The sequence below is a fragment of the Solea solea genome, chromosome 16 (assembly GCF_958295425.1).
Source record: "Solea solea chromosome 16, fSolSol10.1, whole genome shotgun sequence".
In the NCBI taxonomy this organism is placed as follows: domain Eukaryota; kingdom Metazoa; phylum Chordata; class Actinopteri; order Pleuronectiformes; family Soleidae; genus Solea; species Solea solea.
In genome coordinates, this window is record NC_081149.1 from 2,896,892 (window position 1) to 2,911,200 (window position 14,309).

The 14,309-nt window shown below is 52.0% G+C and overlaps 35 non-coding genes across 35 annotated transcripts; 31 read left to right on the top strand and 4 right to left on the bottom strand.

Moving 5' to 3' along the window:
• The first annotated feature begins 202 nt into the window (after nt 1-202).
• LOC131476543 (5S ribosomal RNA) lies at nt 203-321 on the top strand. Its single transcript, XR_009242909.1, has one exon. It is a non-coding gene; the product is annotated as a 5S ribosomal RNA (ribosomal RNA).
• A 296-nt stretch (nt 322-617) lies between these two features.
• On the top strand, nt 618-736 carry LOC131476546 (5S ribosomal RNA). Its single transcript, XR_009242911.1, has one exon. It is a non-coding gene; the product is annotated as a 5S ribosomal RNA (ribosomal RNA).
• Nucleotides 737-1,032: 296 nt separating this feature from the next.
• LOC131440826 (5S ribosomal RNA) lies at nt 1,033-1,151 on the top strand. Its single transcript, XR_009231510.1, has one exon. It is a non-coding gene; the product is annotated as a 5S ribosomal RNA (ribosomal RNA).
• A 296-nt stretch (nt 1,152-1,447) lies between these two features.
• On the top strand, nt 1,448-1,566 carry LOC131476547 (5S ribosomal RNA). Its single transcript, XR_009242912.1, has one exon. It is a non-coding gene; the product is annotated as a 5S ribosomal RNA (ribosomal RNA).
• A 288-nt stretch (nt 1,567-1,854) lies between these two features.
• On the top strand, nt 1,855-1,973 carry LOC131476548 (5S ribosomal RNA). The gene has a single exon (XR_009242913.1). It is a non-coding gene; the product is annotated as a 5S ribosomal RNA (ribosomal RNA).
• Nucleotides 1,974-2,269: 296 nt separating this feature from the next.
• On the top strand, nt 2,270-2,388 carry LOC131476549 (5S ribosomal RNA). Its single transcript, XR_009242914.1, has one exon. It is a non-coding gene; the product is annotated as a 5S ribosomal RNA (ribosomal RNA).
• Nucleotides 2,389-2,684: 296 nt separating this feature from the next.
• On the top strand, nt 2,685-2,803 carry LOC131476550 (5S ribosomal RNA). Its single transcript, XR_009242915.1, has one exon. It is a non-coding gene; the product is annotated as a 5S ribosomal RNA (ribosomal RNA).
• Nucleotides 2,804-3,091: 288 nt separating this feature from the next.
• Nucleotides 3,092-3,210, top strand: LOC131441376 (5S ribosomal RNA). Its single transcript, XR_009232041.1, has one exon. It is a non-coding gene; the product is annotated as a 5S ribosomal RNA (ribosomal RNA).
• Nucleotides 3,211-3,334: 124 nt separating this feature from the next.
• Nucleotides 3,335-3,527, bottom strand: LOC131441986 (U2 spliceosomal RNA). Its single transcript, XR_009232574.1, has one exon. It is a non-coding gene; the product is annotated as a U2 spliceosomal RNA (small nuclear RNA).
• Nucleotides 3,528-3,834: 307 nt separating this feature from the next.
• LOC131441097 (5S ribosomal RNA) lies at nt 3,835-3,953 on the top strand. Its single transcript, XR_009231773.1, has one exon. It is a non-coding gene; the product is annotated as a 5S ribosomal RNA (ribosomal RNA).
• Nucleotides 3,954-4,249: 296 nt separating this feature from the next.
• LOC131441285 (5S ribosomal RNA) lies at nt 4,250-4,368 on the top strand. The gene has a single exon (XR_009231954.1). It is a non-coding gene; the product is annotated as a 5S ribosomal RNA (ribosomal RNA).
• Nucleotides 4,369-4,664: 296 nt separating this feature from the next.
• Nucleotides 4,665-4,783, top strand: LOC131476551 (5S ribosomal RNA). Its single transcript, XR_009242916.1, has one exon. It is a non-coding gene; the product is annotated as a 5S ribosomal RNA (ribosomal RNA).
• Nucleotides 4,784-5,079: 296 nt separating this feature from the next.
• LOC131476552 (5S ribosomal RNA) lies at nt 5,080-5,198 on the top strand. Its single transcript, XR_009242917.1, has one exon. It is a non-coding gene; the product is annotated as a 5S ribosomal RNA (ribosomal RNA).
• Nucleotides 5,199-5,494: 296 nt separating this feature from the next.
• On the top strand, nt 5,495-5,613 carry LOC131476553 (5S ribosomal RNA). Its single transcript, XR_009242918.1, has one exon. It is a non-coding gene; the product is annotated as a 5S ribosomal RNA (ribosomal RNA).
• Nucleotides 5,614-5,901: 288 nt separating this feature from the next.
• LOC131441378 (5S ribosomal RNA) lies at nt 5,902-6,020 on the top strand. Its single transcript, XR_009232043.1, has one exon. It is a non-coding gene; the product is annotated as a 5S ribosomal RNA (ribosomal RNA).
• A 124-nt stretch (nt 6,021-6,144) lies between these two features.
• LOC131441987 (U2 spliceosomal RNA) lies at nt 6,145-6,337 on the bottom strand. Its single transcript, XR_009232575.1, has one exon. It is a non-coding gene; the product is annotated as a U2 spliceosomal RNA (small nuclear RNA).
• A 307-nt stretch (nt 6,338-6,644) lies between these two features.
• LOC131441098 (5S ribosomal RNA) lies at nt 6,645-6,763 on the top strand. The gene has a single exon (XR_009231774.1). It is a non-coding gene; the product is annotated as a 5S ribosomal RNA (ribosomal RNA).
• Nucleotides 6,764-7,059: 296 nt separating this feature from the next.
• LOC131441286 (5S ribosomal RNA) lies at nt 7,060-7,178 on the top strand. Its single transcript, XR_009231955.1, has one exon. It is a non-coding gene; the product is annotated as a 5S ribosomal RNA (ribosomal RNA).
• A 296-nt stretch (nt 7,179-7,474) lies between these two features.
• On the top strand, nt 7,475-7,593 carry LOC131476554 (5S ribosomal RNA). Its single transcript, XR_009242919.1, has one exon. It is a non-coding gene; the product is annotated as a 5S ribosomal RNA (ribosomal RNA).
• Nucleotides 7,594-7,889: 296 nt separating this feature from the next.
• LOC131476555 (5S ribosomal RNA) lies at nt 7,890-8,008 on the top strand. Its single transcript, XR_009242920.1, has one exon. It is a non-coding gene; the product is annotated as a 5S ribosomal RNA (ribosomal RNA).
• Nucleotides 8,009-8,304: 296 nt separating this feature from the next.
• LOC131477605 (5S ribosomal RNA) lies at nt 8,305-8,423 on the top strand. The gene has a single exon (XR_009243934.1). It is a non-coding gene; the product is annotated as a 5S ribosomal RNA (ribosomal RNA).
• Nucleotides 8,424-8,719: 296 nt separating this feature from the next.
• LOC131476557 (5S ribosomal RNA) lies at nt 8,720-8,838 on the top strand. The gene has a single exon (XR_009242922.1). It is a non-coding gene; the product is annotated as a 5S ribosomal RNA (ribosomal RNA).
• A 296-nt stretch (nt 8,839-9,134) lies between these two features.
• LOC131476558 (5S ribosomal RNA) lies at nt 9,135-9,253 on the top strand. The gene has a single exon (XR_009242923.1). It is a non-coding gene; the product is annotated as a 5S ribosomal RNA (ribosomal RNA).
• Nucleotides 9,254-9,549: 296 nt separating this feature from the next.
• LOC131477607 (5S ribosomal RNA) lies at nt 9,550-9,668 on the top strand. Its single transcript, XR_009243935.1, has one exon. It is a non-coding gene; the product is annotated as a 5S ribosomal RNA (ribosomal RNA).
• A 296-nt stretch (nt 9,669-9,964) lies between these two features.
• LOC131476559 (5S ribosomal RNA) lies at nt 9,965-10,083 on the top strand. The gene has a single exon (XR_009242924.1). It is a non-coding gene; the product is annotated as a 5S ribosomal RNA (ribosomal RNA).
• A 296-nt stretch (nt 10,084-10,379) lies between these two features.
• On the top strand, nt 10,380-10,498 carry LOC131476560 (5S ribosomal RNA). The gene has a single exon (XR_009242925.1). It is a non-coding gene; the product is annotated as a 5S ribosomal RNA (ribosomal RNA).
• Nucleotides 10,499-10,622: 124 nt separating this feature from the next.
• Nucleotides 10,623-10,815, bottom strand: LOC131441988 (U2 spliceosomal RNA). Its single transcript, XR_009232576.1, has one exon. It is a non-coding gene; the product is annotated as a U2 spliceosomal RNA (small nuclear RNA).
• Nucleotides 10,816-11,122: 307 nt separating this feature from the next.
• LOC131441100 (5S ribosomal RNA) lies at nt 11,123-11,241 on the top strand. The gene has a single exon (XR_009231776.1). It is a non-coding gene; the product is annotated as a 5S ribosomal RNA (ribosomal RNA).
• Nucleotides 11,242-11,537: 296 nt separating this feature from the next.
• On the top strand, nt 11,538-11,656 carry LOC131441287 (5S ribosomal RNA). The gene has a single exon (XR_009231956.1). It is a non-coding gene; the product is annotated as a 5S ribosomal RNA (ribosomal RNA).
• A 296-nt stretch (nt 11,657-11,952) lies between these two features.
• LOC131476561 (5S ribosomal RNA) lies at nt 11,953-12,071 on the top strand. Its single transcript, XR_009242926.1, has one exon. It is a non-coding gene; the product is annotated as a 5S ribosomal RNA (ribosomal RNA).
• A 296-nt stretch (nt 12,072-12,367) lies between these two features.
• LOC131441379 (5S ribosomal RNA) lies at nt 12,368-12,486 on the top strand. The gene has a single exon (XR_009232044.1). It is a non-coding gene; the product is annotated as a 5S ribosomal RNA (ribosomal RNA).
• A 124-nt stretch (nt 12,487-12,610) lies between these two features.
• On the bottom strand, nt 12,611-12,803 carry LOC131441989 (U2 spliceosomal RNA). The gene has a single exon (XR_009232577.1). It is a non-coding gene; the product is annotated as a U2 spliceosomal RNA (small nuclear RNA).
• A 307-nt stretch (nt 12,804-13,110) lies between these two features.
• Nucleotides 13,111-13,229, top strand: LOC131441101 (5S ribosomal RNA). Its single transcript, XR_009231777.1, has one exon. It is a non-coding gene; the product is annotated as a 5S ribosomal RNA (ribosomal RNA).
• Nucleotides 13,230-13,525: 296 nt separating this feature from the next.
• Nucleotides 13,526-13,644, top strand: LOC131441288 (5S ribosomal RNA). The gene has a single exon (XR_009231957.1). It is a non-coding gene; the product is annotated as a 5S ribosomal RNA (ribosomal RNA).
• A 296-nt stretch (nt 13,645-13,940) lies between these two features.
• On the top strand, nt 13,941-14,059 carry LOC131476562 (5S ribosomal RNA). The gene has a single exon (XR_009242927.1). It is a non-coding gene; the product is annotated as a 5S ribosomal RNA (ribosomal RNA).
• The last annotated feature ends 250 nt before the right edge of the window (nt 14,060-14,309 follow it).

Here is a 14,309-nt window from a genome sequence, read left to right on the forward strand (position 1 = left end):
CGCTCTGCAAGCACGTGAGAAGCTTGGAGATGGGCAGCAGCTTACCCATCTCGGTGTAGCTTCCTAATACTGGAATATAGTGTAGCAGGTAGTGGAGATAAAGGCTCAAGTGCAGTGTGTTCGAAAGGCTGACTTTTGAGCTCCTCCACAAGCAGGGGGCCTTGCCTAGTCTATAAAAGGAGTCTGTGTCCCCGGCCCCTGGGCTTACGGCCATACCACCCTGAGCACGCCCGATCTCGTCTGATCTCGGAAGCTAAGCAGGGTCGGGCCTGGTTAGTACTTGGATGGGAGACCGCCTGGGAATACCAGGTGCTGTAAGCTTTTACACTGCTGCTTCCTTACAAGAAACATGGGCTTGCAATTACGTTGACGCACGGGCACACGTTAACGTCCTTCTAGTTTCAGCCTTGGATGTCGCTCTGCAAGCACCTGAGAAGCTTGGAGATGGGCAGCAGCTTACCCATCTCGGTGTAGCTTCCTAATACTGGAATAGAGTGTAGCAGGTAGTGGAGATAAAGGCTCAAGTGCAGTGTGTTCGAAAGGCTGACTTTTGAGCTCCTCCACGAGCAGGGGGCCTTGCCTAGTCTATAAAAGGAGTTTGTGTCCCCAGCCCGTCGGCTTACGGCCATACCACCCTGAGCACGCCCGATCTCGTCTGATCTCGGAAGCTAAGCAGGGTCGGGCCTGGTTAGTACTTGGATGGGAGACCGCCTGGGAATACCAGGTGCTGTAAGCTATTACACTGCTGCTTCCTTACAAGAAACATGGGCTTGCAATTACGTTGACGCACGGGCACACGTTAACGTCCTTCTAGTTTCAGCCTTGGATGTCGCTCTGCAAGCACCTGAGAAGCTTGGAGATGGGGAGTAGCTTACCCATCTCGGTGTAGCTTCCTAATACTGGAATAGAGTGTAGCAGGTAGTGGAGATAAAGGCTCAAGTGCAGTGTGTTCGAAAGGCTGACTTTTGAGCTCCTCCACAAGCAGGGGGCCTTGCCTAGTCTATAAAAGGAGTCTGTGTCCCCGGCCCCTGGGCTTACGGCCATACCACCCTGAGCACGCCCGATCTCGTCTGATCTCGGAAGCTAAGCAGGGTCGGGCCTGGTTAGTACTTGGATGGGAGAACGCCTGGGAATACCAGGTGCTGTAAGCTTTTACACTGCTGCTTCCTTACAAGAAACATGGGCTTGCAATTACGTTGACGCACGGGCACACGTTAACGTCCTTCTAGTTTCAGCCTTGGATGTCGCTCTGCAAGCACGTGAGAAGCTTGGAGATGGGCAGCAGCTTACCCATCTCGATGTAGCTTCCTAATACTGGAATATAGTGTAGCAGGTAGTGGAGATAAAGGCTCAAGTGCAGTGTGTTCGAAAGGCTGACTTTTGAGCTCCTCCACGAGCAGGGGGCCTTGCCTAGTCTATAAAAGGAGTCTGTGTCCCCAGCCCGTCGGCTTACGGCCATACCACCCTGAGCACGCCCGATCTCGTCTGATCTCGGAAGCTAAGCAGGGTCGGGCCTGGTTAGTACTTGGATGGGAGACCGCCTGGGAATACCAGGTGCTGTAAGCTTTTACACTGCTGCTTCCTTACAAGAAACATGGGCTTGCAATTACGTTGGCACACGTTAACGTCCTTCTAGTTTCAGCCTTGGATGTCGCTCTGCAAGCACGTGAGAAGCTTGGAGATGGGCAGCAGCTTACCCATCTCGATGTAGCTTCCTAATACTGGAATATAGTGTAGCAGGTAGTGGAGATAAAGGCTCAAGTGCAGTGTGTTCGAAAGGCTGACTTTTGAGCTCCTCCACGAGCAGGGGGCCTTGCCTAGTCTATAAAAGGAGTCTGTGTCCCCAGCCCGTCGGCTTACGGCCATACCACCCTGAGCACGCCCGATCTCGTCTGATCTCGGAAGCTAAGCAGGGTCGGGCCTGGTTAGTACTTGGATGGGAGACCGCCTGGGAATACCAGGTGCTGTAAGCTTTTACACTGCTGCTTCCTTACAAGAAACATGGGCTTGCAATTACGTTGACGCACGGGCACACGTTAACGTCCTTCTAGTTTCAGCCTTGGATGTCGCTCTGCAAGCATGTGAGAAGCTTGGAGATGGGGAGCAGCTTACCCATCTCGGTGTAGCTTCCTAATACTGGAATAGAGTGTAGCAGGTAGTGGAGATAAAGGCTCAAGTGCAGTGTGTTCGAAAGGCTGACTTTTGAGCTCCTCCACAAGCAGGGGGCCTTGCCTAGTCTATAAAAGGAGTCTGTGTCCCCGGCCCCTGGGCTTACGGCCATACCACCCTGAGCACGCCCGATCTCGTCTGATCTCGGAAGCTAAGCAGGGTCGGGCCTGGTTAGTACTTGGATGGGAGACCGCCTGGGAATACCAGGTGCTGTAAGCTTTTACACTGCTGCTTCCTTACAAGAAACATGGGCTTGCAATTACGTTGACGCACGGGCACACGTTAACGTCCTTCTAGTTTCAGCCTTGGATGTCGCTCTGCAAGCACGTGAGAAGCTTGGAGATGGGCAGCAGCTTACCCATCTCGATGTAGCTTCCTAATACTGGAATATAGTGTAGCAGGTAGTGGAGATAAAGGCTCAAGTGCAGTGTGTTCGAAAGGCTGACTTTTGAGCTCCTCCACGAGCAGGGGGCCTCGCCTAGTCTATAAAAGGAGTCTGTGTCCCCAGCCCGTCGGCTTACGGCCATACCACCCTGAGCACGCCCGATCTCGTCTGATCTCGGAAGCTAAGCAGGGTCGGGCCTGGTTAGTACTTGGATGGGAGACCGCCTGGGAATACCAGGTGCTGTAAGCTTTTACACTGCTGCTTCCTTACAAGAAACATGGGCTTGCAATTACGTTGGCACACGTTAACGTCCTTCTAGTTTCAGCCTTGGATGTCGTTCTGCAAGCATGTGAGAAGCTTGGAGATGGGCAGCAGCTTACCCATCTCGATGTAGCTTCCTAATACTGGAATATAGTGTAGCAGGTACTCGAGATAAAGGCTCAAGTGCAGTGTGTTCGAAAGGCTGACTTTTGAGCTCCTCCACGAGCAGGGGGCCTTGCCTAGTCTATAAAAGGAGTCTGTGTCCCCAGCCCGCCGGCTTACGGCCATACCACCCTGAGCACGCCCGATCTCGTCTGATCTCGGAAGCTAAGCAGGATCGTGCCTGGTTAGTACTTGGATGGGAGACCGCCTGGGAATAGCAGGTGCTGTAAGCTTTTACACTGCTGCTTCCTTACAAGAAACATGGGCTTGCAATTACGTTGACGCACGGGCATGGGCACAGGCACACGTTAACGTACTTCTATTTCCAGCCTTGCTTTGGTTTTCACAGAAAAAAGAGAATGGTGCACCGTTCCTGGTGGCACTGCAATGCCAGGTCAATGCAAGGAGTGAAGAGAGCAAGCCCCAGTTTTCACCTCCCAATGCTCAAAAATGCATTTAATATTTAATCCCCATATAGAGGACATATCAGATATTAAACTGATAAGAACAGATACTACACTTGATCTTAGCCAAAAGGCCGAGAAGCGATGGCCCACAAGTGTCTGGGGCCAAATCAAGATCTTGGCACACAAGTTACTTGTTGTGGTGCCATGTTTTTTAAGTGCGCATAACAAAGGCTGCTGCTGATCACCTCCGCCCCAAGGTGATCTAAGTGCACTCTGAGCCTTGACGGACAGCTGCTTGACATTTGACACACTCAAAGGGCGCGGCCATACAGCAAAGCCCACCAAAAACAACTTAAACTCTTGAACGTTCGAAAGGCTGACCTTTGAGCTCCTCCACGAGCAGGGGGCCTTACCTAGTCTATAAAAGGAGTCTGTGTCCCCAGCCTGTCGGGTTACGGCCATACCACCCTGAGCACGCCCGATCTCGTCTGATCTCGGAAGCTAAGCAGGATCGGGCCTGGTTAGTACTTGGATGGGAGACCGCCTGGGAATACCAGGTGCTGTAAGCTTTTACACTGCTGCTTCCTTACAAGAAACATGGGCTTGCAATTACGTTGACGCACGGGCACATGTTAACGTCCTTCTAGTTTCAGCCTTGGATGTCGCTCTGCAAGCATGTGAGAAGCTTGGAGATGGGGAGCAGCTTACCCATCTCGGTGTAGCTTCCTAATACTGGAATAGAGTGTAGCAGGTAGTGGAGATAAAGGCTCAAGTTTAGTGTGTTCGAAAGGCTGACTTTTGAGCTCCTCCACGAGCAGGGGGCCTTGCCTAGTCTATAAAAGGAGTCTGTGTCCACGGCCCCTGGGCTTACGGCCAAGCCACCCTGAGCACGCTCGATCTCGTCTGATCTCGGAAGCTAAGCAGGGTCGGGCCTGTTTAGTACTTGGATGGGAGACCGCCTGGGAATACCAGGTGCTGTAAGCTTTTACACTGCTGCTTCCTTACAAGAAACATGGGCTTGCAATTACGTTGACGCACAGGCACACGTTAACGTCCTTCTAGTTTCAGCCTTGGATGTCGCTCTGCAAGCACGTGAGAAGCTTGGAGATGGGCAGCAGCTTACCCATCTCGATGTAGCTTCCTAATACTGGAATATAGTGTAGCAGGTAGTGGAGATAAAGGCTCAAGTGCAGTGTGTTCGAAAGGCTGACTTTTGAGCTCCTCCACGAGCAGGGGGCCTTGCCTAGTCTATAAAAGGAGTCTGTGTCCCCAGCCCGTCGGCTTACGGCCATACCACCCTGAGCACGCCCGATCTCGTCTGATCTCGGAAGCTAAGCAGGGTCGGGCCTGGTTAGTACTTGGATGGGAGACCGCCTGGGAATACCAGGTGCTGTAAGCTTTTACACTGCTGCTTCCTTGCAAGAAACATGGGCTTGCAATTACGTTGACGCACGGGCACACGTTAACGTCCTTCTAGTTTCAGCCTTGGATGTCGCTCTGCAAGCATGTGAGAAGCTTGGAGATGGGGAGCAGCTTACCCATCTCGGTGTAGCTTCCTAATACTGGAATAGAGTGTAGCAGGTAGTGGAGATAAAGGCTCAAGTGCAGTGTGTTCGAAAGGCTGACTTTTGAGCTCCTCCACAAGCAGGGGGCCTTGCCTAGTCTATAAAAGGAGTCTGTGTCCCCGGCCCCTGGGCTTACGGCCATACCACCCTGAGCACGCCCGATCTCGTCTGATCTCGGAAGCTAAGCAGGGTCGGGCCTGGTTAGTACTTGGATGGGAGACCGCCTGGGAATACCAGGTGCTGTAAGCTTTTACACTGCTGCTTCCTTACAAGAAACATGGGCTTGCAATTACGTTGAAGCACGGGCACACGTTAACGTCCTTCTAGTTTCAGCCTTGGATGTCGCTCTGCAAGCACGTGAGAAGCTTGGAGATGGGCAGCAGCTTACCCATCTCGATGTAGCTTCCTAATACTGGAATATAGTGTAGCAGGTAGTGGAGATAAAGGCTCAAGTGCAGTGTGTTCGAAAGGCTGACTTTTGAGCTCCTCCACGAGCAGGGGGCCTCGCCTAGTCTATAAAAGGAGTCTGTGTCCCCAGCCCGTCGGCTTACGGCCATACCACCCTGAGCACGCCCGATCTCGTCTGATCTCGGAAGCTAAGCAGGGTCGGGCCTGGTTAGTACTTGGATGGGAGACCGCCTGGGAATACCAGGTGCTGTAAGCTTTTACACTGCTGCTTCCTTACAAGAAACATGGGCTTGCAATTACGTTGGCACACGTTAACGTCCTTCTAGTTTCAGCCTTGGATGTCGTTCTGCAAGCATGTGAGAAGCTTGGAGATGGGCAGCAGCTTACCCATCTCGATGTAGCTTCCTAATACTGGAATATAGTGTAGCAGGTACTCGAGATAAAGGCTCAAGTGCAGTGTGTTCGAAAGGCTGACTTTTGAGCTCCTCCACGAGCAGGGGGCCTTGCCTAGTCTATAAAAGGAGTCTGTGTCCCCAGCCCGTCGGCTTACGGCCATACCACCCTGAGCACGCCCGATCTCGTCTGATCTCGGAAGCTAAGCAGGATCGTGCCTGGTTAGTACTTGGATGGGAGACCGCCTGGGAATAGCAGGTGCTGTAAGCTTTTACACTGCTGCTTCCTTACAAGAAACATGGGCTTGCAATTACGTTGACGCACGGGCATGGGCACAGGCACACGTTAACGTACTTCTATTTCCAGCCTTGCTTTGGTTTTCACAGAAAAAAGAGAATGGTGCACCGTTCCTGGTGGCACTGCAATGCCAGGTCAATGCAAGGAGTGAAGAGAGCAAGCCCCAGTTTTCACCTCCCAATGCTCAAAAATGCATTTAATATTTAATCCCCATATAGAGGACATATCAGATATTAAACTGATAAGAACAGATACTACACTTGATCTTAGCCAAAAGGCCGAGAAGCGATGGCCCACAAGTGTCTGGGGCCAAATCAAGATCTTGGCACACAAGTTACTTGTTGTGGTGCCATGTTTTTTAAGTGCGCATAACAAAGGCTGCTGCTGATCACCTCCGCCCCAAGGTGATCTAAGTGCACTCTGAGCCTTGACGGACAGCTGCTTGACATTTGACACACTCAAAGGGCGCGGCCATACAGCAAAGCCCACCAAAAACAACTTAAACTCTTGAACGTTCGAAAGGCTGACCTTTGAGCTCCTCCACGAGCAGGGGGCCTTACCTAGTCTATAAAAGGAGTCTGTGTCCCCAGCCTGTCGGGTTACGGCCATACCACCCTGAGCACGCCCGATCTCGTCTGATCTCGGAAGCTAAGCAGGATCGGGCCTGGTTAGTACTTGGATGGGAGACCGCCTGGGAATACCAGGTGCTGTAAGCTTTTACACTGCTGCTTCCTTACAAGAAACATGGGCTTGCAATTACGTTGACGCACGGGCACATGTTAACGTCCTTCTAGTTTCAGCCTTGGATGTCGCTCTGCAAGCATGTGAGAAGCTTGGAGATGGGGAGCAGCTTACCCATCTCGGTGTAGCTTCCTAATACTGGAATAGAGTGTAGCAGGTAGTGGAGATAAAGGCTCAAGTTTAGTGTGTTCGAAAGGCTGACTTTTGAGCTCCTCCACGAGCAGGGGGCCTTGCCTAGTCTATAAAAGGAGTCTGTGTCCACGGCCCCTGGGCTTACGGCCAAGCCACCCTGAGCACGCTCGATCTCGTCTGATCTCGGAAGCTAAGCAGGGTCGGGCCTGTTTAGTACTTGGATGGGAGACCGCCTGGGAATACCAGGTGCTGTAAGCTTTTACACTGCTGCTTCCTTACAAGAAACATGGGCTTGCAATTACGTTGACGCACAGGCACACGTTAACGTCCTTCTAGTTTCAGCCTTGGATGTCGCTCTGCAAGCACGTGAGAAGCTTGGAGATGGGCAGCAGCTTACCCATCTCGATGTAGCTTCCTAATACTGGAATATAGTGTAGCAGGTAGTGGAGATAAAGGCTCAAGTGCAGTGTGTTCGAAAGGCTGACTTTTGAGCTCCTCCACGAGCAGGGGGCCTTGCCTAGTCTATAAAAGGAGTCTGTGTCCCCAGCCCGTCGGCTTACGGCCATACCACCCTGAGCACGCCCGATCTCGTCTGATCTCGGAAGCTAAGCAGGGTCGGGCCTGGTTAGTACTTGGATGGGAGACCGCCTGGGAATACCAGGTGCTGTAAGCTTTTACACTGCTGCTTCCTTACAAGAAACATGGGCTTGCAATTACGTTGACGCACGGGCACACGTTAACGTCCTTCTAGTTTCAGCCTTGGATGTCGCTCTGCAAGCACCTGAGAAGCTTGGAGATGGGGAGTAGCTTACCCATCTCGGTGTAGCTTCCTAATACTGGAATAGAGTGTAGCAGGTAGTGGAGATAAAGGCTCAAGTGCAGTGTGTTCGAAAGGCTGACTTTTGAGCTCCTCCACGAGCAGGGGGCCTTGCCTAGTCTATAAAAGGAGTCTGTGTCCCCAGCCCGTCGGCTTACGGCCATACCACCCTGAGCACGCCCGATCTCGTCTGATCTCGGAAGCTAAGCAGGGTCGGGCCTGGTTAGTACTTGGATGGGAGACCGCCTGGGAATACCAGGTGCTGTAAGCTTTTACACTGCTGCTTCCTTACAAGAAACATGGGCTTGCAATTACGTTGACGCACGGGCAAACGTTAACGTCCTTCTAGTTTCAGCCTTGGATGTCGCTCTGCAAGCACGTGAGAAGCTTGGAGATGGGCAGCAGCTTACCCATCTCGATGTAGCTTCCTTATACTGGAATATAGTGTAGCAGGTAGTGGAGATAAAGGCTCAAGTGCAGTGTGTTCGAAAGGCTGACTTTTGAGCTCCTCCACGAGCAGGGGGCCTTGCCTAGTCTATAAAAGGAGTCTGTGTCCCCATCCCGTCGCCTTACGGCCATACCACCCTGAGCACGCCCGATCTCGTCTGATCTCGGAAGCTAAGCAGGGTCGGGCCTGGTTAGTACTTGGATGGGAGACCGCCTGGGAATACCAGGTGCTGTAAGCTTTTACACTGCTGCTTCCTTACAAGAAACATGGGCTTGCAATTACGTTGACGCACAGGCACACGTTAACCTCCTTCTATTTTCAGCCTTGGATGTCGCTCTGCAAGCACGTGAGAAGCTTGGAGATGGGCAGCAGCTTACCCATCTCGATGTAGCTTCCTAATACTGGAATATAGTGTAGCAGGTAGTGGAGATAAAGGCTCAAGTGCAGTGTGTTCGAAAGGCTGACTTTTGAGCTCCTCCACGAGCAGGGGGCCTTGCCTAGTCTATAAAAGGAGTCTGTGTCCCCAGCCCGTCGGCTTACGGCCATACCACCCTGAGCACGCCCGATCTCGTCTGATCTCGGAAGCTAAGCAGGGTCGGGCCTGGTTAGTACTTGGATGGGAGACCGCCTGGGAATACCAGGTGCTGTAAGCTTTTACACTGCTGCTTCCTTACAAGAAACATGGGCTTGCAATTACGTTGACGCACGGGCACACGTTAACGTCCTTCTAGTTTCAGCCTTGGATGTCGCTCTGCAAGCACCTGAGAAGCTTGGAGATGGGGAGTAGCTTACCCATCTCGGTGTAGCTTCCTAATACTGGAATAGAGTGTAGCAGGTAGTGGAGATAAAGGCTCAAGTGCAGTGTGTTCGAAAGGCTGACTTTTGAGCTCCTCCACGAGCAGGGGGCCTTGCCTAGTCTATAAAAGGAGTCTGTGTCCCCAGCCCGTCGGCTTACGGCCATACCACCCTGAGCACGCCCGATCTCGTCTGATCTCGGAAGCTAAGCAGGGTCGGGCCTGGTTAGTACTTGGATGGGAGACCGCCTGGGAATACCAGGTGCTGTAAGCTTTTACACTGCTGCTTCCTTACAAGAAACATGGGCTTGCAATTACGTTGACGCACGGGCAAACGTTAACGTCCTTCTAGTTTCAGCCTTGGATGTCGCTCTGCAAGCACGTGAGAAGCTTGGAGATGGGCAGCAGCTTACCCATCTCGATGTAGCTTCCTTATACTGGAATATAGTGTAGCAGGTAGTGGAGATAAAGGCTCAAGTGCAGTGTGTTCGAAAGGCTGACTTTTGAGCTCCTCCACGAGCAGGGGGCCTTGCCTAGTCTATAAAAGGAGTCTGTGTCCCCATCCCGTCGCCTTACGGCCATACCACCCTGAGCACGCCCGATCTCGTCTGATCTCGGAAGCTAAGCAGGGTCGGGCCTGGTTAGTACTTGGATGGGAGACCGCCTGGGAATACCAGGTGCTGTAAGCTTTTACACTGCTGCTTCCTTACAAGAAACATGGGCTTGCAATTACGTTGACGCACAGGCACACGTTAACCTCCTTCTATTTTCAGCCTTGGATGTCGCTCTGCAAGCACGTGAGAAGCTTGGAGATGGGCAGCAGCTTACCCATCTCGGTGTAGCTTCCTAATACTGGAATATAGTGTAGCAGGTAGTGGAGATAAAGGCTCAAGTGCAGTGTGTTCGAAAGGCTGACTTTTGAGCTCCTCCACGAGCAGGGGGCCTTGCCTAGTCTATAAAAGGAGTCTGTGTCCCCAGCCCATCGGCTTACGGCCATACCACCCTGAGCACGCCCGATCTCGTCTGATCTCGGAAGCTAAGCAGGGTCGGGCCTGGTTAGTACTTGGATGGGAGACCGCCTGGGAATACCAGGTGCTGTAAGCTTTTACACTGCTGCTTCCTTACAAGAAACATGGGCTTGCAATTACGTTGACGCACGGGCACACGTTAACGTCCTTCTAGTTTCAGCCTTGGATGTCGCTCTGCAAGCACGTGAGAAGCTTGGAGATGGGGAGCAGCTTACCCATCTCGGTGTAGCTTCCTAATACTGGAATAGAGTGTAGCAGGTAGTGGAGATAAAGGCTCAAGTGCAGTGTGTTCGAAAGGCTGACTTTTGAGCTCCTCCACGAGCAGGGGGCCTTGCCTAGTCTATAAAAGGAGTCTGTGTCCCCAGCCCGTCGGCTTACGGCCATACCACCCTGAGCACGCCCGATCTCGTCTGATCTCGGAAGCTAAGCAGGGTCGGGCCTGGTTAGTACTTGGATGGGAGACCGCCTGGGAATACCAGGTGCTGTAAGCTTTTACACTGCTGCTTCCTTACAAGAAACATGGGCTTGCAATTACGTTGACGCACGGGCATGGGCACAGGCACACGTTAACGTACTTCTATTTCCAGCCTTGCTTTGGTTTTCACAGAAAAAAGAGAATGGTGCACCGTTCCTGGTGGCACTGCAATGCCAGGTCAATGCAAGGAGTGAAGAGAGCAAGCCCCAGTTTTCACCTCCCAATGCTCAAAAATGCATTTAATATTTAATCCCCATATAGAGGACATATCAGATATTAAACTGATAAGAACAGATACTACACTTGATCTTAGCCAAAAGGCCGAGAAGCGATGGCCCACAAGTGTCTGGGGCCAAATCAAGATCTTGGCACACAAGTTACTTGTTGTGGTGCCATGTTTTTTAAGTGCGCATAACAAAGGCTGCTGCTGATCACCTCCGCCCCAAGGTGATCTAAGTGCACTCTGAGCCTTGACGGACAGCTGCTTGACATTTGACACACTCAAAGGGCGCGGCCATACAGCAAAGCCCACCAAAAACAACTTAAACTCTTGAACGTTCGAAAGGCTGACCTTTGAGCTCCTCCACGAGCAGGGGGCCTTACCTAGTCTATAAAAGGAGTCTGTGTCCCCAGCCTGTCGGGTTACGGCCATACCACCCTGAGCACGCCCGATCTCGTCTGATCTCGGAAGCTAAGCAGGATCGGGCCTGGTTAGTACTTGGATGGGAGACCGCCTGGGAATACCAGGTGCTGTAAGCTTTTACACTGCTGCTTCCTTACAAGAAACATGGGCTTGCAATTACGTTGACGCACGGGCACATGTTAACGTCCTTCTAGTTTCAGCCTTGGATGTCGCTCTACAAGCATGTGAGAAGCTTGGAGATGGGGAGCAGCTTACCCATCTCGGTGTAGCTTCCTAATACTGGAATAGAGTGTAGCAGGTAGTGGAGATAAAGGCTCAAGTTTAGTGTGTTCGAAAGGCTGACTTTTGAGCTCCTCCACGAGCAGGGGGCCTTGCCTAGTCTATAAAAGGAGTCTGTGTCCACGGCCCCTGGGCTTACGGCCAAGCCACCCTGAGCACGCTCGATCTCGTCTGATCTCGGAAGCTAAGCAGGGTCGGGCCTGTTTAGTACTTGGATGGGAGACCGCCTGGGAATACCAGGTGCTGTAAGCTTTTACACTGCTGCTTCCTTACAAGAAACATGGGCTTGCAATTACGTTGACGCACAGGCACACGTTAACGTCCTTCTAGTTTCAGCCTTGGATGTCGCTCTGCAAGCACGTGAGAAGCTTGGAGATGGGCAGCAGCTTACCCATCTCGATGTAGCTTCCTAATACTGGAATATAGTGTAGCAGGTAGTGGAGATAAAGGCTCAAGTGCAGTGTGTTCGAAAGGCTGACTTTTGAGCTCCTCCACGAGCAGGGGGCCTTGCCTAGTCTATAAAAGGAGTCTGTGTCCCCAGCCCGTCGGCTTACGGCCATACCACCCTGAGCACGCCCGATCTCGTCTGATCTCGGAAGCTAAGCAGGGTCGGGCCTGGTTAGTACTTGGATGGGAGACCGCCTGGGAATACCAGGTGCTGTAAGCTTTTACACTGCTGCTTCCTTACAAGAAACATGGGCTTGCAATTACGTTGACGCACGGGCACACGTTAACGTCCTTCTAGTTTCAGCCTTGGATGTCGCTCTGCAAGCACGTGAGAAGCTTGGAGATGGGCAGCAGCTTACCCATCTCGATGTAGCTTCCTAATACTGGAATATAGTGTAGCAGGTAGTGGAGATAAAGGCTCAAGTGCAGTGTGTTCGAAAGGCTGACTTTTGAGCTCCTCCACGAGCAGGGGGCCTTGCCTAGTCTATAAAAGGAGTCTGTGTCCCCAGCCCGTCGGCTTACGGCCATACCACCCTGAGCACGCCCGATCTCGTCTGATCTCGGAAGCTAAGCAGGATCGTGCCTGGTTAGTACTTGGATGGGAGACCGCCTGGGAATAGCAGGTGCTGTAAGCTTTTACACTGCTGCTTCCTTACAAGAAACATGGGCTTGCAATTACGTTGACGCACGGGCATGGGCACAGGCACACGTTAACGTACTTCTATTTCCAGCCTTGCTTTGGTTTTCACAGAAAAAAGAGAATGGTGCACCGTTCCTGGTGGCACTGCAATGCCAGGTCAATGCAAGGAGTGAAGAGAGCAAGCCCCAGTTTTCACCTCCCAATGCTCAAAAATGCATTTAATATTTAATCCCCATATAGAGGACATATCAGATATTAAACTGATAAGAACAGATACTACACTTGATCTTAGCCAAAAGGCCGAGAAGCGATGGCCCACAAGTGTCTGGGGCCAAATCAAGATCTTGGCACACAAGTTACTTGTTGTGGTGCCATGTTTTTTAAGTGCGCATAACAAAGGCTGCTGCTGATCACCTCCGCCCCAAGGTGATCTAAGTGCACTCTGAGCCTTGACGGACAGCTGCTTGACATTTGACACACTCAAAGGGCGCGGCCATACAGCAAAGCCCACCAAAAACAACTTAAACTCTTGAACGTTCGAAAGGCTGACCTTTGAGCTCCTCCACGAGCAGGGGGCCTTACCTAGTCTATAAAAGGAGTCTGTGTCCCCAGCCTGTCGGGTTACGGCCATACCACCCTGAGCACGCCCGATCTCGTCTGATCTCGGAAGCTAAGCAGGATCGGGCCTGGTTAGTACTTGGATGGGAGACCGCCTGGGAATACCAGGTGCTGTAAGCTTTTACACTGCTGCTTCCTTACAAGAAACATGGGCTTGCAATTACGTTGACGCACGGGCACATGTTAACGTCCTTCTAGTTTCAGCCTTGGATGTCGCTCTGCAAGCATGTGAGAAGCTTGGAGATGGGGAGCAGCTTACCCATCTCGGTGTAGCTTCCTAATACTGGAATAGAGTGTAGCAGGTAGTGGAGATAAAGGCTCAAGTTTAGTGTGTTCGAAAGGCTGACTTTTGAGCTCCTCCACGAGCAGGGGGCCTTGCCTAGTCTATAAAAGGAGTCTGTGTCCACGGCCCCTGGGCTTACGGCCAAGCCACCCTGAGCACGCTCGATCTCGTCTGATCTCGGAAGCTAAGCAGGGTCGGGCCTGTTTAGTACTTGGATGGGAGACCGCCTGGGAATACCAGGTGCTGTAAGCTTTTACACTGCTGCTTCCTTACAAGAAACATGGGCTTGCAATTACGTTGACGCACAGGCACACGTTAACGTCCTTCTAGTTTCAGCCTTGGATGTCGCTCTGCAAGCACGTGAGAAGCTTGGAGATGGGCAGCAGCTTACCCATCTCGATGTAGCTTCCTAATACTGGAATATAGTGTAGCAGGTAGTGGAGATAAAGGCTCAAGTGCAGTGTGTTCGAAAGGCTGACTTTTGAGCTCCTCCACGAGCAGGGGGCCTTGCCTAGTCTATAAAAGGAGTCTGTGTCCCCAGCCCGTCGGCTTACGGCCATACCACCCTGAGCACGCCCGATCTCGTCTGATCTCGGAAGCTAAGCAGGGTCGGGCCTGGTTAGTACTTGGATGGGAGACCGCCTGGGAATACCAGGTGCTGTAAGCTTTTACACTGCTGCTTCCTTACAAGAAACATGGGCTTGCAATTACGTTGACGCACGGGCACACGTTAACGTCCTTCTAGTTTCAGCCTTGGATGTCGCTCTGCAAGCACGTGAGAAGCACGTAAGCTGCTGGAGATGGGCAGCAGCTTACCCATCTCGGTGTAGCTTCCTAATACTGGAATATAGTGTAGCAGGTAGTGGAGATAAAGGCTCAAGTGCAGTGTGTTCGAAAGGCTGACTTTTGAGCTCCTC